This window comes from Nicotiana tomentosiformis, chromosome 8, assembly GCF_000390325.3.
Source record: "Nicotiana tomentosiformis chromosome 8, ASM39032v3, whole genome shotgun sequence".
Classification (NCBI taxonomy): Eukaryota; Viridiplantae; Streptophyta; class Magnoliopsida; order Solanales; family Solanaceae; genus Nicotiana; species Nicotiana tomentosiformis.
The window spans coordinates 137,974,880-138,001,619 of record NC_090819.1 but is presented as its reverse complement, the minus strand read 5'-3'; positions in this window follow the sequence as shown (position 1 = coordinate 138,001,619).

Below are 26,740 nucleotides of genomic sequence, written 5' to 3'. Positions count from 1 at the left end.
GGGGAGCAGATCAGGTCTTAAGAACGAGAATGATTCATTCAAAGATGAGCTTTTACGGTTCATGAGGGAAGTAAATGCCCGCATGGATCAAATTTCGGGCGCACCACCAGTATTGAAAGGCCCGAACACGAAGAAGTATGTTCAATTATTGTACAAACCAAGTGCGGCACCTGTACTAATCCCGAAGCGTTTCAAAATGCATGAAGTTTCAAAGTATGATAGAACTTCAAATCCACAGGAACATATTACAACTTACACAGCGGTGGTGAAAGGAAATGATCTAACTCATCACGAAATTGAATCTGTGTTGATAAAGAAATTCGGCGAAACTCTCACGAGAGGAGCCCTAATATGGTATTCGTTACTACCCGAGCATTCCATAGATTTCTTTGATATGCTCACGGATTCTTTCATTAAAGCTCATGTCGGGACCAGAAAAGTGCAAGCCCGGAAGGCCGACATATTCAGAATCACGCAAGGAGAATCAGTATTATTACGAGAGTTTGTTACACAATTCTAGTAAGAAAGAATGTTGCTCCCGTCCATCCCGAATGAATGAGCAACTGAAGCATTCACCAAGGGATTGAATCTGAGAGGTTCAGATGCTTCCCGAAAGCTGAAGGAGAGCCTGCTTGAGTTTCAAGCAACAATATGGGCAGATGTTCACAATCGGTACAAGTCGAAGATGAGGATCGAAGATGACCAGGTCGGTTCTACATCATCGACCAAAGGTCGGGAGAAGAATAGAGAAAAACTAAATGATGACTACGACATGGATAGGAAGACTTCGTGGGGTCGGTTTTTACCCTTCGAGCGTACCGAAGGCTGCGACAGAAATTTCCAAGCAGCAAACAAGTTCACCATTGACGGAGGGATTGATCATAGTCGAAGCAATAAATCACTTCAAGATAAACAAACGTCGGGGACTCGAGATCTTTCTTACCCCATGTTATCGGAATATAACTTCAAAGTTAGTGTAGTGGAACTGGTGTTAGCCATGAGGAACATTAAAGAAGCAAGATTCCCAAGACCTATGAGGTCCAATTCTAGCCAGAGGGATCGTAGTTTATAGTGCGAATACCACGGGACGAACGGTCACGGGACATGGGACTGCCGACATCTTCGGGAAGAGGTGGCAACGCTATTGAAGAATGGTCATCTCCGAGAATTCTTGAGTAATCGAGCTAAGAACAATTTCGGTCGTAAGAGTGACAACACGGAATCCTCGAAAGTAAAGGAAGAAACCCCACGCCAAACGATCAACATGATATTTGGGGGGAACGAGATTAACGGGATCAACTTTTCGGCGGTAAAGAAGACTAAAGTATCGATAACTCACATCAAAAGACTCCGGGAGGACGATATTATCATAGAGGAAGACGCAGACGGATTGATGTTACCACACAATGACGCACTTGTAATCTCTTTAAATGTGTTAGATATTAAAATTAAGCGTGTTCTAGTGGATCCAGGAAGTTCGGCTAATATCATATAATAGAGAGTATTGGAATAAGCTAAACTCACCGGAAGCATTATTCTAGTGACAAAACTCTTCGCTGGATTCAACCTTGCGAGCGTGACGACCCGGGGAGAGATCTTGCTACTCATGAATGTTGAAGGAGTAATGAAAATAACTCTCTTCAAAGTAGTGGATGGTGATATGGGATACAACATCATCTTAGTAAGGCCATGGTTACATGAGATGAAAGTTGTACCTTTGACGTATCACCAATTGCTGAAGTTTCCGACGCCCGAAGGAATCAATTAGATAAGAGGTGACCAACTGGCTGCGAGGGAGATGAATGCAATCTCAGTTTCCAGTAGCAAAGGGAAGGAGCGCACAACATAGCAATTACAGAAACCTACGCCTACTCTCGAGTTAGAAGAGGTTATTCCAGGGGCAGAATCATCAAAACAATATCAGGTTCCGAGATATTTCCAAGTTTCGGAAGAAACTGACGCAACAAAATCCACGACAGAGTAACTAGAGCAAGTGGCATTGTTTGAAGAATTCTTAGAAAGAAAATTTTACTTGGGGATATGACTGCATCCCGAGCTCCGGTCTGTTTTTATTGAATTCCTTAAAATTAACGTTGATTGTTTTTGCATGGTCGCACGAGGATATGATAAGTATCCCGATGTAAATAGCCGTGCACACGCTGAGTTTGGATCCCAACTGTTACACCTCCTTTTTCCCGATGGATAAGGAGTTTTTTTAATTTAAGTAACATTATTCAAAATGAGATTATTTATTTGATTAGAGTCACCACTTGGAATATTTGATATGGTGTCCAAAGTAATCGATTTATTTTAAAATCCCAAATCGAGGAAATTGACTATTATTTATGGTCTGCGTACACAAAAGACCAGGTAAGGAATTTTGTTAACTCGGAAGAAGGTGTTAGGCATTCCCAGATTTCATGGTTTTAACATGGTCGCTTCAATCATACCTGGCTTAATTGTTAATTACGTGTGTTAAGAACCTATGTGCGTTTTCTCTTTTACCGCTTTTAAATTATGGCGTTATGGATTTATCTTTGAAACGGATCACGTGTGCGTGGATTTATTTTATTTGGGGCGCTAAAATCATGTCACGCGTACATGTACATGATTAATCATGCTTTATAATTCTTAAGGATTGTTTGGCTAAAGTTGCGCGAAGGCGTACTTTGATTTAATTTAGGAATCAAAATTATGTCACGCGAACGTGTACACAATCACGATAGTAAATTAAAATCTCGCCTAAGTATTCTACGAATGTTTCATGAGTTGATTGTTTTCCTAAGATTTTAGATTATTGGGAAAGTCCAAGAAGTATTGAATTATTGATGTAAAAAGTAGTAAATTAGTTATGAAAGGGGGGGGGGGCTAGCTTATTCAATTATTTAAGAAAAATGGCTAGAATTGTTATATTGGGTCGGATGAAGTTCAACTTATTGAGGCCCAAATTCTTTTCTTTCATTATAGTCCAAAACTAAACTATCATATGTCAACCAATCACAACTAATTGCCAAATTTTTGTGGCCCAAGATACATTTACAAACAAATCACATGACCTAATTTATTAACTAATTAACCAAATATAAACTCTAAAATTAATCAGCAAAAACAATCAAAACTTACAGTGAATCGGGATATAAACCAATGAAATTTTTTCAATAAATACCACAAACAAACACATAAACAAAGATTCATGAATAAACATAATGAAAAGATCGACCAAAAAATATAAATTGAAAGAGTCAAGAACGGACCTCAATCAGTCGCAATTTTTATTTAAAATGGGAGCTCTCAAATCCAAAGTACAATGAAGAGATTCGACTTAATACTTCTGCTAGAGATCTAAACCAAGATCAGAGGCTTCTAAAAGCGCCATCGCCGGAACCTCGAACCGGCAAACTCGAATATCACCTCACATTAACAATGGTTTCAGAACTGATTTTGAAGCTATTTTCGAGATTTTTCACAGTTGGTTTTGCTGCTCCTTTTTTGCTGGATTTTTAGAAAGAAAGAATGACACGAGTAGAAATTACCTTATCGTAGAAAAGAAATATTCTCTCAATTCTCTCCTCTTTTTTTCTTCTCTTTCTCCCTCACTTCTTCTCTCATTTTTCACTTCTATTATAGAAAAAAAAATCAGAATTTTTTAGATTTGTTTAAAATTAATTTATTATTTTTTTTAAAAAATAAATAAAACAAATTGCCAACTTTCTTTTACTTTTATTTTTTTAATGTCCCAATTTTTTAAATTTTTTTTAATTTTCACTTATTTTACTTTTCTTTTTTTTTTTTAATTTTCACTTTCTGTTACTTTTCTTTTTTAATTCCAACTTACTTTTTTTTTCATTCTTTTACTTTTATTTTTTAAATTTTCCACTTTCTTTTACTTTTTTATTAAACAATTTTCACCAACTTTTACTTTTACTTTTTTTATTGCATATATTTAATTTTCCTATTATTTTATTCCCATCTGAAAATTAAAAAAAACAATTTTAATTTTTTTCGATTTTTTAAATATTTATTTTATTTTAAAATAAAGATAAAAATAATAGTAATAGTAATAATTTGACCTTTTAAATTATTTTTAATTCTTACCCTATATAAAAAAAATATAACAAAGCTAAAAAAATATATATTAATTTTTTAAAAATATTTACATAGTAGATGGTAAAAATTCAAATATAGTCAAAAATTAGGTGTTCACAGCTGTCCCTCTTTGCTTGGAAACATGAAGAGTTTTCAGGCAAAGATTAGGTGAGCCATGTGACTAAGTTTTGACCAAACCGTTATTTAAAAGAAAAAGAAATAAAAGATAGGGTGCAACCGAGTCCTGGTTTTGTACAACCTACATATCCCGGGTTGTAGGGGAATCAGGTCACATGTAGTTCAAGGAGAATGGTGGAATTATAAGTTTGAGGAGTCGAGTGAGGTTCCGTCGAGGTTCCGGTCCGCGGTCCTGCTATTATAAAAAAAATAATTAAACAAGCCTATCAGCTATGAGTTATAAGATTCCTATCTATGAGTCTTCTGAAACTTGATCTTGAGTCTTGACTGGTTCTTCATGCATACTCTTATCTAAACCTTGATGCTCGCTAGCTATAAGTGTTAGTTAATTGTTCTATAGCTTCTTCTAATCAAAACGGGACTCCAATGCTCGTGGCTTCAGTCATGTCTTGAACATTCCACATCTTTTCAACTGCATTTGCATTTTGGATTCACCTATATTTTTTTTCTTTTATTCTGAATTGAGACTTCTTCTTTTGTCCATCTCGAACCCAGTGCCTCGAGATAAAACCTATTCAGACACCAAAATAAACAAACGAACAAAATATTTCTACCCTAGTTTGCACTAGAAAAATTTCGTGAGTTATTGTAATAAAATTCTAAGCTACTTCTTTATTGAAAGCAATAAAAGGTCGGGAATGGTGTACCCCGAAAATAAAACAGAGGCTAGGGAATAGAGACCCTATGTCTAAAATAAAAGAAACTAGGGAGTGGAGACCTTATATTGAAAAAGCGACTAGGGATTCGTGTACCCTGATACTGGTAAGGAAATGTAACCAAGGGTTGATACCCTGTTTTATGGAAACAAAAAATATAATCAGGGGTTGGTACCCCGTATTACTGAAAAGAATGTAGTCATAGGATGACGCCCTGTATTACTGAAAGGAAATGTAACTAGGGGATGACACCCTGTATTATGGAAAATAATTGTAACAAGGGGTTGGTATCCTGTATTACTGAAATGAAAATGAATCCTCTAGGCGAAAAGGTTCTACCTGGGTTAAACTGTGAAAAACAAGCCTGGCAAAGAGTATTTCTACTCGGATTATGAGCTGGACCCCCATAGGCGAAAGGTTTCTACCTGGGTTAAGCTACGTAAAACAATCTGAGCGAAGAGTACTTCTACCTGGAACTATGAGCTGGATCCCCCTGGCGAAACGGTTCTACCTGGGTTAAGCTACATAATACAACCTGAGCAAATAGTACTTCTACCCGGAACTATGAGCTGGATCCCCCTAGGCAAAAAGGTTCTACCTGGGTTAAGCTACGAAAAACAACCTGAGCGAAGAGTACTTCTACACGGAACTATGAGCTGGGTCCCCTAGGCGAAAAGTTTCTACTTGGGTTAAGTTACGAAAAACAGCCTGGGCGAAGAGTACTTCTACCCAAAACTATGAGCTGGATCCCCCTAGGCGAAAAGGTTCTACCTGGGTTAATATACGTAAAACATCCTGAGCGAAGAGTACTTCTACCCTGAACTATGAGCTGGATCCCCATAGGCGAAAAGGTTCTACCTGGGTTAAGCTACATAAAATAACCTGAGCGAAGAGTACTTCTACTTGGAAACTATGAGCTGGATCCCCCTAGGCGAAAAGGTTCTACCTGGGTTAAGCTATGAAAAATAGCCTGGGCGAAGAGTATTTCTACCCAGAACTATGAGCTGGATCCCCCTAGGCGAAAAGGTTCTACATGGGTTAAGCTACAAAAAACAACCTAAGCGAAGAGTACTTCTACCCGGAAACTATGAGATAGATCCCCCTAGGCGAAAAGGGTCTACCTGGGTTAAGCTACGAATAACAGCTTGGGCGAAGAGTACTTCTACCTGGAACTATGAATTGGATCCCCCTAGGCGAAAATGTTCTACTTGGGTTAAGCTATGAAAAATAGCTTAGGTGAAGAGTACTTCTACCCGGAAATATGAGTTGGATCCCCCTAGGCAAAAAAGTTCTACCTGGGTTAAGCTACGTTAAACAGCCTGGGCGAAGAGTACTTCTACCTGGAACTATGAGTTGGATCCCCCTAGGCGAAAAGGTTCTACCTGGGTTAAGCTACGAAAAACAACCTAAGCGAAGAGTACTTCTACCCGGAACTATGAGCTGGATCCCCTAGGCGAAAAGGTTCTACCTAGGTTAATCTACGAAAAACAAGCATGGGCGAAGAGTACTTCTACCCAGAACTATGAGTTGGATACCCCTAGGCGAAAAGGTTCTACCTGGGTTAAGCTACGAAAAACAAGCTTGGGCGAAGAGTACTTCTACCCAGAAATATGAGCTGAATCCCGTAGGCAAAAATGTTCTACCTGAGTTAAGTTACGAAAATAATCTGTAATAGTGATGCATGCTGAAAATAAAAGAAAATAGAGATTTTGCGAAACTCGCCTTTGGTGACATTCGTCCTTTAGAAATCACCATTCTGCACTGCTTTGTTCATGCTGCAAACAAAGAAAAATTGTGAGTTTTGAAAGTGGTGGTCGGTTTGTGGACTTGATGTCTTTGGCAGCTTGGCTTTGTGCCCATCTTATTTTGATGATGATTTCAACATGCCATTAGATGTTTCGTTAATACCACTTGCATTTCTGGCCCCAAAGAGACTTTGACTATTCAATCTTTTACGTGACGGTTAGTCGCGTGGGACTTAACCTTTTCAGCTTTATTTTTCCTTTGTGGTATTTCACTTACGACTTCTTTCCTCCAAAACTTTTAATTTCAGAGCATTGGGGAACCTTTGGCTTTTTAACTTTGCCAAAACGGTTAGCCACTTGGGACTTAAGCTATTCAACTTTATTTTGCTTGTAGGCATTTTCAATTTGATTTCCTCCTTACAAGAGATTTTGCTTTCTAAGCATCGACTGCTATGGCTAGTCGAGGTTGAATTGATGCTCCTGTCGAGTCTGGGTGACATTTTGGCATATTAGCTTGTATCAAACAAGAGCCATGTAAATCAGTCTTGTCATCCCTTCTTTGCCTTAGTTTTTGGAATAAAGTTAGACCGAAAGGGATTCAAAGAACAACAAACAATGGAATGGACAATATATTTAGACAAGAGGTGTCCCTTTCGGAGAAAGGAAAGAAGGACTTATTTGGAGTACATGCGAACTTCAATGAACATGACATGCCTTGGGCTGGACACCTGATCCTTGTAAACCGTCCGACTTTTAAAAATTCATCACAACTTTTGCCTCGAAACCGAAAAGCAATGCCCGGGATTGTGTCTATGCTAGTGACTGTGAGGATCCTCTTTTCGATCAGTAGTGCCCTTTGCGTATTTTCACCAGCTGACCTCTATCATTTATCTTCTCACCATCACCTTATAGTGCTCTTTGTAAGTTTTCACTAATAAGACTCTCATTTAAGCTTCTTTACTCCCCATGGCGTTACTGTACCCGTGAGAGTTTTCACCAATAAGACCCTATCATTTTATTTCTCTCATTTTGGTTGCATCAGATCCAAGTGACTGTATCCTCCAACTTTGAATATTCTCGTTGATTGATCGGAAGAACTTGAAAAGGATTTGGGTAAAAAATGATTTGGATTGAATTACAACTTTGGAACCTTTCAGGCGAAACCATCGCCGAACCATTATAACATCTGCCCTAGTTTCAACTTTTGGGGGAATGTGGATTTTTATTTTGGTGTGACTGAACCCTAGAGAGAGGCTGCCTACGTATCCTTTCGGAATTATGTCAAACATAGTTCAAGGTAACATGAACTATTTCTTTTCTTTTGTCTTTTTATTTTTTTCTTTTGCCTTTCTGTCTGTTTTGTTTTCTTTCTCTTTCCTTTTCCTTTTTTTTTTTTTTCTTTCTTGTTTTTTTTTTGTTTTCAATAACTCCTTCAGATTCCAAAGAGGGTAGTCAAAGAAAGGTAACTGGCTCAAAGGATTGGCAAAAAGGGTTTATGGTGTCTAGGTAGCGAGAATGAAAGCCTTCGTCATCCCAATCAAAGAGCATTAAAGGTGCGTGAAAGGTCAAACATAGTACCTTTTTGACTGCATCATCTGGAGCCAATATCCTTTAGCTTCTTCATGATGGAGGAGGATACATCTCAGAACGAGTTGCCCCACTTCAAATTTCCTGGGCCGCACTTTCTTGTTGTAGGCACTAGCCATTCTTTGTTGCTACAACTGCCCATCAGTGTCAATTGTTCCAATCGATTCTTGACCCAATATTTGTCCTCAACATCGGCTTCAACAATGATCTGAAGAGAGGAAATTTCAACTTATTCTGATTTTATTCGGACTTGGCCTAGGCCTACTATTCCAATTCTTTATTTATTTTCTAACAAGCCTTATCTTCAACACATTCTGCTTCTTGATTCATTATTTCGAGGTCTGACAACATTTTAGGATCTAGGCATGAAGTCCGCAAGCATGTCAAGTCATTAAAATATGCATTAAAAGAAGTGAAAAGAGAATAAGAAAGGTGACAAGATTAAGAAAAGAGACATTCGATGAAATATTAATTTTATTTGATTTCATTTTTTTGTTTAAAAAAAAAAAAATTAAAGATAGAAGGGTTTACATGAGAAAGTAAGAAAATAAAAGCAAAACGTTTGCATTACACCCTGAAATAATCCGGACACAAAAAAGATAGCAAGACCGGCTACCGAGACTCCCATATGACAAATAACTTTTCAGGTTTGGCGCCCGTTTTTAGGTTTTTCTTTTGCTGCGGTAATGGCTACCGTGGCTTTCAGTGTTGGATCATCCTGTCTGCAAATGCCCTTTTGAGGGTCCAAAAGTCCTTTGTATCATGTCCCACTGCTCTAGAGTGGTATTCACATCTAGCATTAGCTCGGTGTGAGGGGAACTCGGGGTTCGTCCGGTTCGGGGCCACTAGCTGCAACAGACCTAGTCTGATTAACTTTTGGAACAAGTTTGAATATGATTCACCAAGAGGGATGAAGTGATTCCATCTCGAGAGACTCTTTTTTTTATTCTTTTTTTCATATCTTGATTTCTTTTTCTTTCTCTTTTTGTTATTTTTCACTCTTTGTTTTTCTCTCTTATTGTTTGTCACTTTTTTATTTCTTTTTCACTCAATTTTTTTTCGGTTTATTTTTTCACTCAATTTGTTTATGGCTATGATCGAATCCGATGGGGATTGCCTATGTATCATGACGTCGCATTAATCAGATCATTACGTAGTTCAGGAAAATCGGGAATAAACTGAGCCATTTTCTTTTTTTGTCTTTTTATTTTTATATAAAGACTTTTAAATATTATTATTATTTGAGTTTTTTTTTTTATAGAATTTTGATTTTTTTAAAAAAATATTTAAAGAAGGAATTCTAAAGAAGAAAGAAAATATTTTAGATTTTGATTTAAAAAAATTTTTTGTCCTTTTTTTTCCGAATGAAAGACTTCGGAAAAGAAGGAAAATATTTTAGGATTTAATTTTTTTTGGATTTTCTAAGGAAAGAATTCTAAGAATGAATTAAGGAAAGGGTTTTTTTTTTTGAATATTTGGACCGGAACCGATGAGGTTTGCCTACGTATCTCACGTCCGATGAGAATCAAACCCGCGTAGTTCGGTCCATTTTGACAGAATAGGGGAAATATAGCACTTGAAAATTTTGGCTCAATTTGAAATGCCTCCTTTTAAAAAAAAAAATTTGGGCAAAGGTTCGCTATTTTTCAAATACCGTGATTTTTGGAAACCGAATGAATTTTTTCTCTCCTACCTTTCACTCCTGCTTTTCTCAATTTTTTGTTCTTATTCTAGAAGCCTGTCAACATGTAAACCAGATCAAACAAAATGGACAAGTAGCACATATTATGCATTATGATGGTCTTTTATTTTGGGTACACATATCCTAGACGGACCCAACCCCTGTGTTGAGTCCCAAAGTCAAATGCATGAGATGCAAACAAACATTCCTACTAGGAATCTAGCATGAGTCTATGTTATTCTAGGTTTATATTCTGTGGGTGTGTTTTAGACCTGGCTTACCCAAGCGGACAACTCGAGCCAAGGTTAGGGCAACGTACCGGGAGCACGAAAGTCTACCCGGCCTAGTTACTGATTCAACCTCGTTCTATTTGGTATGACCTTTAACAGAAAAGTGGGCCACGCGCACATGTGTACCATAAATTCAGAAGACTCAGAAGGGAGGCGTAAAAAGACAGTTTATACAGTTCAAATAATATCAAAGTGATAAATGAGCGATAATTAACACATTAGGTTCACAAACATAGTAATATCAACAATCAAGAAAGCCAAATATAGATCGCATTTCAAGCTCGAAATCTGAACCCTGAACTAGAGATTCTGGGTTCTATGTCCCCAACGGAGTCGCTAGAGCTATCACATCTTCTTTTCCCCGAGGGATCGAGAGTTTTTTCAATTTAGTAACATTATTCGAAATGTGATTATTTATTTGATTAAAGTCGCCACTTGGAATATTTGTTATGGTGTCCCAAGTCACTGATTTATTTTAAAATCCTAAATCGAGAAAATTGACTCTTATTTATGGTCTGCGAACATAGAAGACTAGGTAAGAAATTCTGTTAACTCGGGAGAAGGTGTTAGGCATTCCCGAATTCTGTAGTTTTAGTACGGTCGCTTCAACCATACCTTAATTAATTATTAATTACGTGTTTAAGAACCTATATGTGTTTTCTTTTTTACCGTTTTTAAATTATGGCGTTATGGATTTATCTTTAAAATGGATCACGTGTGCGTGAATCTATTTTATTTGGGGCGCTAAAATTATGTCACACGTACGTGTACTCGATTAATCACGCTTTATTATTCTTAAGGATTGTTTGGCCAAAGTCGCGCGAAGGCGTACCTTGATTTATTTTGGGAATCAAAATTATGTCACGCAAACGTGAACACAATCACGATAGTAAATTAAAATCTCGCCTAAGTATTCTACGAATGTTTCATGAGTTGATTATTTTCCTAAGATTTTAGATTATTGGGAAAGTTCAAGAAGTATTAAATTATTGATGGAAAATGTAGTAAATTAGTTATGAAAAGGGAGGCTAGCTTATTCAATTATTTAAGAAAAAGGGCTAGAATTGTTATATTGAGTCGGATGAAATTCAGCTTATTGAGGCCCAAATTCTTCTCTTTTATTATAGTCCAAAACTAAACTATCATATGTCAACTAATTGCCAAATCTTCACGGCCCAAGACACATTTACAAATAAATCACATGGCCTAATTTATTAACTAATTAACCAAATATAAACTCTAAAATTTAATCAGCAAAAACAATCAAAACTCACGGCTAATCAAGATATGAACCAATGAAAATGCTTCAACAAACATCACAAGCAAACACATAAACAGAGATTCATGAACAAATATAATGAAAAGATCGACCAAAAAATATAAATCGAAAGAGGCAAGAACATACCTCAATCAACCGCAATTTTCATTTAAAATGGGAGCTCTCAAATCCAAAGTACAATGAAGAGATTTGACTTAATACTTCTGCTAGAAATCTGAACCAAGATCGGAGGCTTCTAAAAGCGCCATCGCTGGAACCTCGAACCGGCGAACTCGAACATCACCTCACATTAACGATGGTTTCGAAACTTATTTTGAAGCTGTTTTCGAGCTATTTCGCATCTTGTTTCGTTGCTCCTTTTTGGCGGGATTTTTTGAAAGAAAGAGGAAGAAAGAATGACACGAGTAGAAATTCCCTTAGCGTAGAAAAAATAATTTATCTCAATTCTCTCCTCTCCTTTTTCTTCTCTTTCTCCCTCCCTTCTTCTCTCATTTCTCACTTCGATTTATAGAAAACAATTTCGGAGTTTTTCAGATTTAAGTTTTTTAAATTATTTTATTATTTTTTAAAAACAATAAATAAAAAAAATTCCCACTTTCTTTTACTTTTATTTTTTAATTTCCCACTTTTTTTTATTTTTTTTATTTCCACTTGTTTTACTTTTTTTTAATTTCCACTTACTTTACTTTTTTTTTTAATTTCCACTTTCTTTTACTTTTCTTTTTTAATTCCAACTTTCTTTTTCTTTTCATTTTTAAAATTTCCACAGTCTTATACTTTTTTTTTAATTTTCCACTTTCTTTTACTTTTTTATTAAATAATTTTTACCTACTTTTACTTTTACTTTTTTATTTCATACTTTTAATTTTTCTATTATTTTCTTCCCATCCAAAAAATTTAAAAAATATTCAATGTTTTCGTTTTTTTTAAAATTTATTTTATTTTAAAATAAAGACAAAAAATAAAAATAATACTGATAATAATAATTTTACCTTTCAAATTATTTTTAATTCTTACCCTATATAAAAAAAATGTAACTAAGTTAAAAAAATATATATTAAATTTCTGAAAATATTTACATAGTAGAAGGTGGTAAAAATTTAAAAATAGTCAAAAATTAGGTGATAACACCAACGTACCACCAATACGACAGAAGAAGCGCTATATTGCCGAGACCAGGAATAAATTCGTCAAAGAAGAGGTAACCCGCTTGCTTAAAATCGGTTCGGTCCGAGAGGTAAGATATCTAGACTAGCTAGCTAATTTAGTAGTAGTTCCTAAGAAGAACAATAAATTTCGTATGTGTGTAGACTATAAACATCTTAAAAAGGCGTGCCTGAAAGATTCGTTTCCACTACCAAATATCGATCAAATGATTGATGCCACTACCGGGCATGAACTTATGACTTTTCTTTATGCTTATTTCGGGTACAACCAAATTAAAATGAACCCGGAAGATGAGAAAAAGACTTCATTTATAACATATTTCGGTACATATTGTTACAATGTAATGCCTTCGGGTTGAAAAACGTCGGAGCCACTTATCAACGACTCGTAAATAAGATGTTTGAAAAGCAAATAGGAAAAACCATGGAAATTTATATAGACGATATGCTCGTTAAGTCTTTGAACGCAGGTGACCAACTTAAGCATTTGCAAGAAACATTCGATATCCTGAGGAAGCATAACATGAAAGTTAACTCCGATAAGTGCACGTTCGGGGTCGACTCTGGTAAGTTCCTAGGGTTTCTGATCTCACAAAGGAGAATTAAAGTAAACCCCGACAAAATCAAGGCCATAAACGATATCTCGGATCAATTATCAAACGTGAAGAAAGTCCAAAGACTCACAGGAAGGTTAGCAACTTTGAGTAGGTTTATTTCCCGATCATCGGAAAAATGTCATCGCTTCTTTACGTTGATCAAAAAGAAGAACAATTTCAAATGGATGCCAGAGTGCTAGCAGGCTTTGAGGGACCTGAAGAAGTACTTATCAAGTCCTTCATTGCTCTCGAAACCGAAAGAAGGAGAATCATTGCTAGTCTACCTCGCGGTTTCAGAAGTTGCGGTAAGTGCGCTTTTAGTCCGGGAGGACGAAGGTACGTAGTTTCCTATTTATTATGTTAGCAAAATTTTAACGGGAGTAGAAACTCGCTACCCACATTTGGAAACACTGGCCTTAGCTATCGTAGTCGTTGCTCGAAAGCTAAGGCCCAATTTCAATGCCACCCAATAGCTGCAGTGACTACTTTTCTTTTGCGAAACATCCTTCATAAACCCGAACATTCGGGAAAATTTGCCAAATGGGCAGTCAAAATGAGTGAATTCGACATAGAATATAATCCGAGGACTGCAATTAAGTCACAAGTCTTGTCTGACTTCGTGGCCGATTTTAGTCTAGGACTACTACCCCTAGCAACTAGGGAGGCAGTAATGGTGTTTGAATCGGCATCAGAAGTGTGGAACTTAATTATGCACGGAGCCTCAAACGCAATAAGGTCCGGGTTCAGAATAGTTTTAATCACGCCTTCAGGGGAAATCTTAAGGCAAGCCATGAGCATGTTCCTTTTAACTAACAATGAAGCACAGTATAAAGATTTGATTGCGGGGCTCGAATTAGCCTGAGGAATTGATTCCGAGGTTATAGAAATCAAATGCGACTCATAACTGGTGGTAAATCAGGTTTACGTGATCTTTTGTTACACCCCGCAGTATTACGTCGATGTTACACCTTGTAGTATTGTACGTTGAAATTGTCGTAAGATAATTGATCTCAGTTCAATGACAAGATTATTTGGAGATTATAAGTAATATGCTACTTCAAACAAGTGATAAGTAAATTCGTAAAGGTGAGAGAGTAAGTGAATCGAAGAAAGTGAGTTTTCATCGAAGTTTGATAATTTGGGGATAAAATACTGTCCAAGCTATAATACCCCGTATTTATGGACTTGTGCCATACAAGGTACCATATGACCATGATAGTGAGGTGTATAAGGTATGTTAAAAGTGATTAGTATTTTAAGTAATTTGGGATAATTCTTAATTATGTGGGTAATTAGTTAATTATTGGGTTAGTGGGGGATTAATAGGTTGATTAAGGAAAAGGGTAAATTATTTTGGATAAACTTGATAGGCTCCTAACGTAGCAGTAAATTTTGGCCAAATTAATGACTCTTAAGTCAAGTAATTTGGTGGCACATTAGAGGACTTGTGGCCAAAGTCAACAAAGAATGGGGCCCTCACCCACTAATACAAAAGACTTCTTGAATTCACAAAATAAGATACTTACACCTCTAAAGTGACGGATGCACTTCAGCAAAGAAATATTATATAAGATTAGGATCAAATTCAAAATTGATGGCAAATGGGGGTGGACCCCACTGTCCACTAACTACAACTATTATATTTACTTTTTGATGGATAAACTTATTTCTTGAACATCTATGTATATCATCAACAACTCTTTAGCAAGTGTGGAGGAAATAAATATTTTGCCTCTTCTCAACATAGTTTAGAAAAAGGTCCCCTTGAGAAATATGAGCTACAACATGTGGAGGTAAAGATATGTCCTTGCATGAAAGAAAAATGCGAAGAACGACATAGAGATTATGCCTACGTCGGTTTCCTCCGATGGTTACAAATCAGCTTCAAATCAAAGTTAGAAGAAGAGTGTAATCTTTCTCAAAGACAGTATACAGGTTTTGCGCACCACCTCGATCTCGTTGTTCTGTTTTGGCGCGTTGGTTAATCCGGGCTTTCTTCCATGTGAAGTAAGGAGGAATAAGAGTATTTCTTGGAAAACAAGGTAAGAATTTTCCTCTCCTTGGTATATTTAAATTCTTCCAGGTCATGGCTAAATTTTAGGATGAGAATTATGGGATTAATAGCGGAAACTCGTATTTTGACGTTGCTATTATTGTATCAGTTATTCGGTAATTTTATAAGTTTTATTTTTTGGTGGCTGGAAATCATTGGAATAACTTGGATATATAGTTGTAGTCATCATTGATATGCGTTTTGAAGGAGAGAAAATATTGAAGAAGTATGTTTGATAATCGTAGCCGAGCTTGCCGCTCGTTGTATCATAGTTTGGGTTGTAAAACTTGTTGTGGGAGTTGCTAGTTGTGTTATTGTATTACCTTGACCATGTTAGTCTTGAGGAAATGATAAGAACTGGGGAAATGCCGCCAGTTTCATTGTAGGATTGGTTACCTTCTCTTATGGATTAAGAGAATTGTTCGTGTGGTTGACAATAGTATTATTCGTGTTATTGATAATTATGTATTGCTGGATTGCTCTGGTTATTGTTGTTGGTATATGGTATAGGAAGGGGATCTTGTTACGGGGGAGATGCTACCCAAATTTACTTAAACGAGCTACTAGTTTAAGTTGCGGACTTAGCCTTTACCCAACACTAATTTTGAATCTCTGTATGCTATAGTAGATTGAGTTTAGTTGTTTGAAGAATTGCTTGGAAGGTTTTACAGACGTATGTTAAGGCTATCCATTCTTTTCTTTTAGCATGATCCATATGATACAAACGAAGCGTACAAATGCGAAACTTTCTTAAATAACTCTATTCATAGAAGTATTAGAGACGTTTACGCTCTTAATTCCCCATGTGAATTATTATTATATCTTCTGTTCATGGGTCTCAAAAAAATACGTAGTTGATAAAGTTTATCCGAAAGGTATATTGATCTTATTAATGTATTTCTTATGCATTTCATTCATTTATACATGTACATTGGCCCATGACTAGATGACGTTATATACGCATATATTATATGTATATGGGATATAGGAAAAGGTTACGGCGTTATACACGCACCATCATCTGATCAGCTGGTATACGTTAATAATTTCGCCCACAGTGGTAGAGATGATATGATGGGATACCCTTAGAGGCTTGATGATATTATGTACGCATATACCTATGCATGGTATGACATTTATACGCACATGCATGACATTATAAATTTTTCATAATTCACAGAGCTATTCAGAATTTCAGGTTGAGTTCCTTACTCCACATTTCTTTCATGTCTTTTATATACTACTTTCATGCCTTACATACTCGGTACTTTATTTTTACCGACGTCCCTTTTGCCTGGGGACACTGTATTTCATGCCCGCAGGTCCCGATAGACAGGTTGAGAGTTCTCCTAGTAGGCTATCAGCTCAGCAGAAGGTGTTTGTGCACTCCACTTGCTCCGGAGTTGCCTATTTAGTTAGAATGATTTGAATATGTATTGATTGGTATGACGGGGCCTTGTCCCGACCTTTATGACATTTATGTACTCTTAGAGGCTTGTAGACATGTGACATGTATATGGATACTTGTATGGCCATATTGGCCTATTTCATAAGTATACAAATGATTATGTCGGCCTTATAGGCTCGTATATCACATGTATAAATTTATATATCATGTTGGTTAGTCCTATGTCTAGTATTCCCTTTTTTTTATTCTAGTTATCTCATGACGACCTTTCTGGTTCATTTACCCATGATAGTATGATAATAATGATACGTTACGTTGGTACTAGGTTGAGTTAGGCATCGGGTGCCTGTCGCGGCCCTACGGTTTGGGTCGTGACAGAAGTGGTATCAGAGTAGTTCTATCCTAGGGAGTCTACAAGCCGTGTCTAGTAGAGTCTACAAGCCGTGTCTAGTAGAGTCTTGTTTATGGGTATGTTGTGCACCACACTTATAAGCAGGAGGCTACAAGGCATTTAGGACTGTCACTCTTTCTTCTTACTCTAGATCGTGTGGTAGAGCTCAGCTGTAAGAAATTCAAATTTTTAAATTCTATTTTATTCATTATACAATGACATCTACATCCAGAAAGACAGTTGGTAAGAGATTGAATGTGGTTGTGGAAGAGTTGAGGCAGAGGAACTCGATTTTGCGTCATACTTATGATGATTAAATGTAAGGCCTTCAGTAGATATGTGTGTACTACGACATGTGAGCCTCTTGATAAGGAGCCCTAAGGCATGAATATCTATCTATCCCTATGGTAAAAACCAACAAGAGAATCAGAAGGTAGATACATGTTTCAACAAGTAAAAGAAGATAGGTGAAGAAGGATATGAGGTACCCAGTTAGTGAAGATTATCTGTATTTACAATTCCGGCAGAGAAATATAAGCATTCTGAGTTACTTTCAACAATAACAAAGATATATTCACTTGACAAACCCATTTCAGTTATGCTCTGTGGGAGCTAACAAATATAATTTAAGAGAAGGATGGGATATCAACATCCAGTTGGGGTTAGAGTAACCCAAAATTGTGGATGGATTGGTATCATTAGCTCACATTTCCGAGGGATATTGCAAACGTGGTAATGGTTCTCCTTGTGAGACACCCAGATGGTGCACTCTAGAATAGTACAATCATATATGAATACTAGAATGTTCAAAAATTTCAGAAGATTGGCATTGGAATCCTAGAAGTGATAAATATTTACCTTTGTATGGCTCTCGTCCCTAGTAAATAGAGAGTGTTAGGCGACCCAAAGAGCCAATGAGTTGAATCAATTGGGGGGGCAAGGAGGGCTAAAAGTGAAAGAATGTTTTGAAGAAGTTTTCATAATAAGATGATATACATAAATATTAGCAGGAGAATAAGAAGAAAGTAAATGAAGCATTATGAGTAAGATGTGATAAATGGATGATAACGTTAAATCAAAATATGACAGGACTACAGATTCTATAGTCAAGTGATGGAAAAGACAAGAAGTTACATGCCTTGAGACAATAAAAGAGTATAAGCCATAAAGTCATGTCCCCATTTCGAGAAATGAGTTAGTGACTCACACATGATTACCAGAAGAAAAAGTTAGAACCTCGGAATAATAGAAATTAGTATGGGCTAGTGAATAAGATAAACTGAACATGAATTCGGGGCCGAAGAATTTGATAATAGTTGACATTGTAAGAATTTTATAGATCGCATTCCGGGCGATAATTGAATGGACAACAGAAGAATAACTTTTAAAGGTCATTCAGGAAGACGTTTCCCTTAAACAAGCGATATGAGCAGAGTTAAGCTTAAGGGACTAGGTGTGCTAGTTACACTAGGTGTCACCTTTGTGTGTAAGAAATTCAATTATCCCTAGTACATAAGGGTCACCGCAAGGCAAGTAAGAGTCCGTGAAGATGTGAAAAGACGCCAAATATGAAGATCTGAAACATTTATAGGCAAATTTTCATAGAAATAAATATTAGTACTCACCTAAGAGTAAAGGGGGAAGATGGTGTGATATGATATTAAGTCGGAGTTATGTGGTTAAGGTAACTATGTAATAGTAAAGGAAGAATGTGGTAGAAAGGCGAAAGGAATGAGATTGCATCTATTCAGATCCTACGAATATGATACGATTCCAGAACATTATGTAAGCATGACGACTGGGAGAGGCAGTAAGGGTTCCATCACTAGATGTTATTGATAAATAAGTGCAAATGAACACTCGATACATAAGGATCCAGTGTGCGATATAAGTTAAGACAAAGGATATAACCCAAGAGAGATTATACAGAATATAGATATGAGAATGGACTAACGTGTAGGTAGTAGTTGATTCAGGAAGAACCTAGTCATGGCTAAACAAGAGGATATAGACAAATCAGTAGGTTGTGCAAGATAAACATAATGAAACCAAACATAGGGAATTCAGTCTCGCAAATATGATGACATCGTAATCCTTGAGAAATATTCAGATAGGAGTTGGGGTTGTACAGTCAAAAATTTTAGTTCAGAATCAATCTTACAAGCACAAGGGCACGGAGGTAAGTAATTAAGGATAATTATAGGTGAGTAAGAACGTCAAAAAAAAAAAATCTTTCAGGTATACGATGTAATAAGCTCGCAGCTTTACATGAGTCAAATGGTCTCTCTTTAGTACTACAAAGAAAGAATAGCTGAGAGAATAATGAATAAGGCTTCAACTTAAGCATAGTGACATAAGGAAGAAATGGTCTTGTAACAATAGTCTCACAACAACATTGTATGCACTCCATAAGAAAGTGGCACCTATCGTGGCTAATGAACGAGAATAAATAAATAAATCAAAAGATGATATTTGAGATCATATGAGTTACAGGAAATTTCAGTATTCGTGGGCAATGAGATAAGCCATGTATTCATGTAATAAGTGGCAGAACGGCCATGAAAAGTAATTTCTCACATTTAAAGGTAACTGAGAAGGAACAAAAGGAAATCTATGGTGCTAGCAAGTTAAAGGAAAGTTACGAGTAGTATTAATAGATGTGTGTAGGTCGTAAGCTAAAGTATCGTAGAGCGACAAGGGTTTATGTAGATAGGAGTAAGGATAAGTAAAGATGAGTGAGAAGGTGACAAGAATAGGTAAGGCCTCATGATTAAGCCCATCAAAATAAGAAAGTTGATGGTTTTCGTAAGTTATAGAAAGCCCGGTATAGCCTTTTTAAATGCAAAGGAGTCTAAAACTAGTAGCATTTAAAAGACATGGAATGCTACCTGGTAGTAGAATAAGGGTGTAACTGTGTTAGATAAGAGGATGACGTTTGAACCTTCGATTGAGTAATGATTTGAAGAGGATTTCATGAATTGTACGGGATTAAAATACCGACGTAAGGTGAATCACATTGGGATGCTATAAAATACGATTATTGAAGTACAGTAACTCCCCTAAGCGGATCAGAAAAAATCACTTCAAATATTTCTCGATGCAACGTAAGCCCTAGTGGCAAGGTATACATAAGAAATTTCAAGTTATCAGTGGTAGATTATAGATCAACATTGAGGTGAATCAACAATGGATGGATAAAAGTTACAAAGTATGAGATGATATTAGACCATCAGTCTTAAGATGAACAGTAATGAAGAAGTGTTAAAAGACTTAGCTTTATGCATATAGGATAAGCAACGAGAGTAACCTGGAGTTTGGTAGCATACCATAGTAACGATAAATCGAAGTAAGAGTTATGGTATGGTATGGCCTACTTAGATATAGTAAATCTAATGACGCCTAGATGGACAAATTGTCATAGCTTTGTATACGTTCACAAAGTGAGGCATAGAGATTGGCTAAAAGTTGGAGGAAAGAGGAGAGAAGAGTCGCATAGGCGCATATACAAGATAAGAGTCGTATAATCTGCACGATAGAAAGTAGCAATAGCTACGAGCTTGAAAGATTTCCAACCACAAGTCATGGTATGAGAAAGAGGCCTAAAGGGGGGAATGCCCTGACCTTTGGATTTATTCACAGAACAGTTGCCTAGAAGGCAAGGACAGTGCTAAAACTATTCGTAAGAGATATCCAATTATTAGACCGATAAGCGCAACAGTCAACATTCGAGGACAAATGTTCCAAAGGGAGAAATGATGTTACGCCCCACAATATTACGTCGATGTTACACCCTGTAGTATTGTACGTTGAAATTGTCGTAAGATAATTGACCCCAGTTCAAGGACAAGATTATTTGAAGATTATAAGTAATATGCTACTTCAAACAAGTGATAAGTAAATTCGTAAAGGTGAGAGAGTAAGCGAATCGAAGAAAGTGAGTTTCGTCGAAGTTTGACAATTTGGGGATAAAATACGGTCCAAGCTATAATACCCCATATTTATCGACTTGTGCCATACAAGGTACCACATGACCATGATAGTGAAGTGTATAAGGTATGTTAAAAGTGATTAGTATTTTAAGTAATTTGCGATAATTTTTAATTATGTGGGTAATTAGTTAATTATTGGGTTAGTGGGGGATTAATAAGTTGATTAAGGAAAAGGGTAAATTATTTTGGATAAACTTGATAGGCTCTTAACGTGGCAACAAGTTTTGGCCAAATTATTGACTCTTACGTCATGTAATTTGGTGGTACCTTAGAGGACTTGTGGCCAAAGTCATCAAAGTGTGGGGCCCATATCCACTAATACAAAAAGATTTATTGAATTCGAAAAATAAGATACTTACATCTCTAAAGTGATGGATGAACTTCACCAAAGAAAAGTTATATAAGATTAGAATCAAATTCAAAAGTGATGGAAAATGGGGGTGGACCCCACAGTCCACTAACTACAACTATTATATTTACTTTTTGATGGATAAATTTATGTCTTGAAAATCTATGTATATCATCAGCAACGCTTTAGCAAGTGTGGAGGAAATAAATATTTTGCCTATTCTCAACATAGTTTAGAAAAAGACCCCCTTGAGAAATATGAGCTACAACGTGTGGAGGTAAAGATATGTCCTTGCATAGAAGAAAAATACGAAGAACGACATAGATATTATGCCTACGTCGGTTTCCTCCGGATTATTGCAAATCAACTTCAAAGCAAAGTAAGTTAGAAGAAGAGTGTAATCTTTCTCTAAGACAATATACAAGTTTTGTGCACCACCTCGATCTCATTGTTCTGTTTTGGCGCGTTGGTTAATCCGGGCTTTCTTCTATGTGAAGTAAGGAGGAATAAGAGTATTTCTTGAAAAACAAGGTAAGAATTTTCCTCTCCTTGGTATATTTAAATTCTTCCAGGTCATGGCTATATTATAGGATGAGAATTATGCGATTTATAGTAGAAACTCGTATTTTGACGTTGCTATTTTTGTATCAGTTATTCGATAATTTTCTAAGTTTTTTTTGGTGGATGGAAATCATTGGAGTAACTTGGATATATAGTTGTAGTCATCATTGATATGTGTTCTAAAGGAAAAAAAATATTGAAGAAGTATGTTTGATAATCGTAGCCGACCTTGCCACTCGTTGTATCATAGTTTGGGTTGTAAAACTTGTTGTGGGAGTTGCTAGTTGTGTTGTTGTTTTACCTTAACCATGGTAGGCTTGAGGGAATGATAAGAACTGGGGAAATGTCGCTTGTTTCATTGTAGGATTGGTTACCTTCTCTTTTGGATTAAGAGAATTGTTCGTGTGGTTGATAATAGTATTATTCGTATTATTGATAATTATGTATTGCTGGATTTCTCTGGTTATTGTTATTGGTATATGGTATAGGAGGGGGCTCTTGTTACGGGGGAGATGCTGTCCAAATTTACATAAACGAGCTACTAGTTTAAGTTGCGGACTTGGCCTTGACTCAACACTAAATTTGAATCTCCGTATGTTATGGTAGATTGAGTTTAGTTGTTTGAATAATTGCTTGGAAGGTATTATAGACTCAACAGAGTTAAGGTATGTTAAGGCTATCCATTCTTTCCTTTTGGCATGATCAATATGATACAAACGAAACGTGCAAATGCGAAACTTTCATAAATGACTCTATTCATAGAAGTATTAGAGATGCTTACGTTCTTAATTCCCCATGTGAATTATTATTATATCTTCTGTTCATGGGTCTCAGAAAAATAAGTAGTTGATAAAGTTTATCCGAAAGGTATATTGATCTTATTAATGTATTTCTTATGCATTTCATTCATTTATACATGTACATTGACCCATGACCAGATGGCGTTATATATGCGTATATTATATGTATATGGGATATGAGAAAAGGTTACGGCGTTATATACGCACCACCACCTGATCAGCTGGTATGCGTTGATGATTTCTCCATAGTGATTGAGATGATATGATGGGATGCCCTCAGAGGCTTGATGATATTATGTACGCATATACCTATGCTTGGTATGATATTTATACGCATATGCATGACATTATAAATTTTTCATGATTCACAGAGCTATTCAGAATTTCAGGTTGAGTTCCTTACTCCACGTTTCTTTCATGTCTTTTATATACTACTTTCATGCCTTACATACTCTCGCTGCATTTCATGCCCGCATGTCCCAATAGACAGGTTGAGAGTTCTCCCAGTAGGCTATCAGCTCAGTAGAAGGTGTTTGTGCAGTCCACTTGTTCTGGAGTTGCCTATTTGGTTAGAATGATTTGAATATGTATTGATTGGTATGACGGGGCCTTGTCCCGACCTTTATGACATTTATGTACTCTTAGAGGCTTGTAGATAGGTAACATGTATATGGATACTTGTATGGCCTTATCAGCCTATGTCTTGAGTATACAAATGATTATGTCGGCCTTATAGGCTCGTATGTCACATGCATAAGTTTCTATATTATGTTAGGTTATCCTATAAAAGGATCGGAGTCCGGAATGGTGGTACAACTGATGAGCTCAGTCCTTGATACATATAGTAGGTGAATTTAGCTAGTCTGGTCTGGGACTGGAGTAACGAAATAATCAACTACCTCGAGCACAGAAAGTTGCCCGACGATCCCAAAGCATCACGAGTGTTATGCACCAAAGCTACACATTATAGCTTCAGGAAAGGCCTAATGTATAGAAAATCTTTCCAAGGCCCGCGGCCCGGTGTTTAGGAGCGTCAGAAGCTGACTATATAATAAGAGAAATCCACAAAGGGATATGCGGCAATCACTCAGGCACATAGTCTTTGGTGCTGAAATTGGTACGAGTAGGATATTACTGGCCTCGCATGAAACAAGACACCAAAGATTTTGCAGTGCCAATGCTACGCATGAGTAGTACATCCACATGCAAAACCCTTACATTCGGTTCTATCCCCATGGCCATTCATGAAATGGGGGATGGACATCATCGGACCGCTTCCACCAGCTCCCGAAAAGGTAAAGTTTCTTTTAATTTTAATTGATTATTTTTCTAAATGGGTGGAAGCAGGTTCTTATCAGAAAATCGGAAAACGCGAAGTGGTCGATTTCCTGTGGGAAAATATAATTTGCAGGTTCGAAATACCAAAAGAGATAGCATGTGACAATAGGCCACAATTTATTGGTGCAAAAGTTACAAAGTTCTTAGAAGACCTGAAAATCAACAGAATCACATCCTTACCTTATCATCAGAGCGCAAACGGTCAAGTGGAGTCAACAAACAAAGTGATCATTCAAAACCTCAAGAAAAGGTTGGAAGTTGCAAAAGGCAAATGTCCCGAATAGTTGCACGGAGTCCTATGGTCCTACCAAACAACGGCTAAATCAAGTTAAGGAGAAACTCATTTTTCCCTGGTGTACGTTGCTGAAGCCCTAATCCCGGTTGAAGTGGGTGTATCCACTTTGAGATATTCTCAGACAAATGACGAAGCAATGCTAATCAACTTGGAACTGCTCGTGAGACGCAGGGACTTGGCGCATGTAAGAATGGCAGCTCAAAAGGAAAGGATGGAGCGATATTACAACCGGAGAGCCAACTTTTATTTTTTCAAAGTAGGAGTCTTGGTTCTAAGAAAAGTTACACAAAATACCCGTGATAGCAACACGGGAAAGCTAGGTCCAACGTGGGAAAGCCCTTACCGGATTTCAGCTGTCAATGGGAAAGGTTCATACGAGTTGGAGAACCAGAATGGAGACAAATTGCCCAACAACTAAAATGTGGCACACCTCAAAATATATTATTGATGAAGAACAACATTCAAACAAAAAGTATGTGCTGCACTCTTTTTTCCTTCGCTCAGTTTTTGTCCCAATTGAATTTTTCTGGCAAGGTTTTTAACGAGGCAGCGACTAAAAGCATACTACGAAGACAACAACAATAAGACCTTTAATAGCAAGGCAAAAAAACAAGCTTCTACTCGGGGACGATTAGGTAATATTTGGTTCGATAGCAAATTCCCACCAAGAAATTAAGTTTGCTTCCGAACAGAGATTACCCTACCGTTTATGGGCACAAAACACCATAGGACTGTTAGGTATTCTTTCGCTTGATAGCATGGATTCTTAAGGGGAAACAAGATATATTACCGAGTGAAGGATTACCTAGCAATTCATTGGTGGGACCTTCGAAGATACAAGACTTCTAGTGTTCCAATTCGTATTCTTCATATTCAAACACTGTGGGGAATGATATGAGGATACAAAAATAATAACTGCCACATCAGCAGAAAACAAAAATTTGGAAACAAAGTGCATCATCGGGACCGACGACTGCACAACCAGCCCCGTAGAAACAAGTTGTACAAGATAGCCACAAGTAATGGCAATTTCTTTTTTGCATATCAAAATACTTATGTAATTTCTGAAAATAGAAGGAATAAAATGAAATCCATTTGCATTTATCTTGTTTCTTGTCTAAACGATGAGCTAACTTTGTCATTTGACAGTTAAATAAGAACTTCAAATGTTAGTGCCGTAATGAACATAAGACGTCCTCTTCAAGAGCACCGTAAACATAAGAGGGACCTCTCTTATAAAAACCCTCACGTTAAAGGGTTGGTTTCGTAAAAATCAATGCCTAGAATCCAAAATGCCATCGAAAAAAAATACACCCGAAGCCGCATATAAAAAATAGGCAAATATTCATAGAAACACTCATTTAAAAGGGAAACTTGCACAAGTATTCATAGAGACCCTCATGTAAAAGGGAAACTTGCGCAAATATTAATAAAAACCCTCACGTAAAAGGGATAATACTCTGAACCAAAATACTTTGAGGAAAAGGCATTTGAGACTACACATAGTAAAGTGCAAATTGAACCAACATGCACAGAATACTTGAGCAAATGCAAAAGATAAAGGCTTGCAGGGATATTCAAACGAAAATAAGACTAAAATGACACTTGAACAAAAAGAAGAAAAAATGTCTTTATTTACAAGAACGGGTCAAAATGTTACAAATGCAAAATGGGAAAAGAAAAGGCTAAATTGCAGCGCCTCCAAAACCAGGAGTACGAGAAGTATCCGCATTTCCGGGAAGAGCAGGTGGTTCCGCCGATGGCTCAACGATTTCCCCAATTTGGTCTTCGGCCTCATCGCCTTCCGATCCTTCTTTAGTTTTCAAAAACCTAAAACCGGAATTAGAAGAACCTGGAGCATCAGACTGCGCCAGGAGTCCATGTTTTGCAGCCAACTTAAGATCTCGGGCCTTAGCAATTTCGGCATCAACATCAATGATACAAGTTTTGGCCTCTTCCAAGGATTTCCTCCTCATACTATACATGGAATAAGTTTTTTCAACAACGAGGGAAGCCGCTCGATGGTTAAGTTCTTCTTTTAATTGAATAACCTCGACGGAAAGGTTTTCCTGGGTGGATCTAGTAGATTTAAGGCTGACGTCAAGCTCGCGGACAGTTGCAATAAAGAGCCTACTATGCTTGATAGTTTTCCTGTACTTCTCTTCTAGCTGGGCATGTTTCGCCTCCACAATAACAAGCTCTTCACTTTTAGAGTTCAAGGCTGCCTCCAAGTTAATCACTCTTTCAGCGGAGGCAGTCTCACAGTCGATTG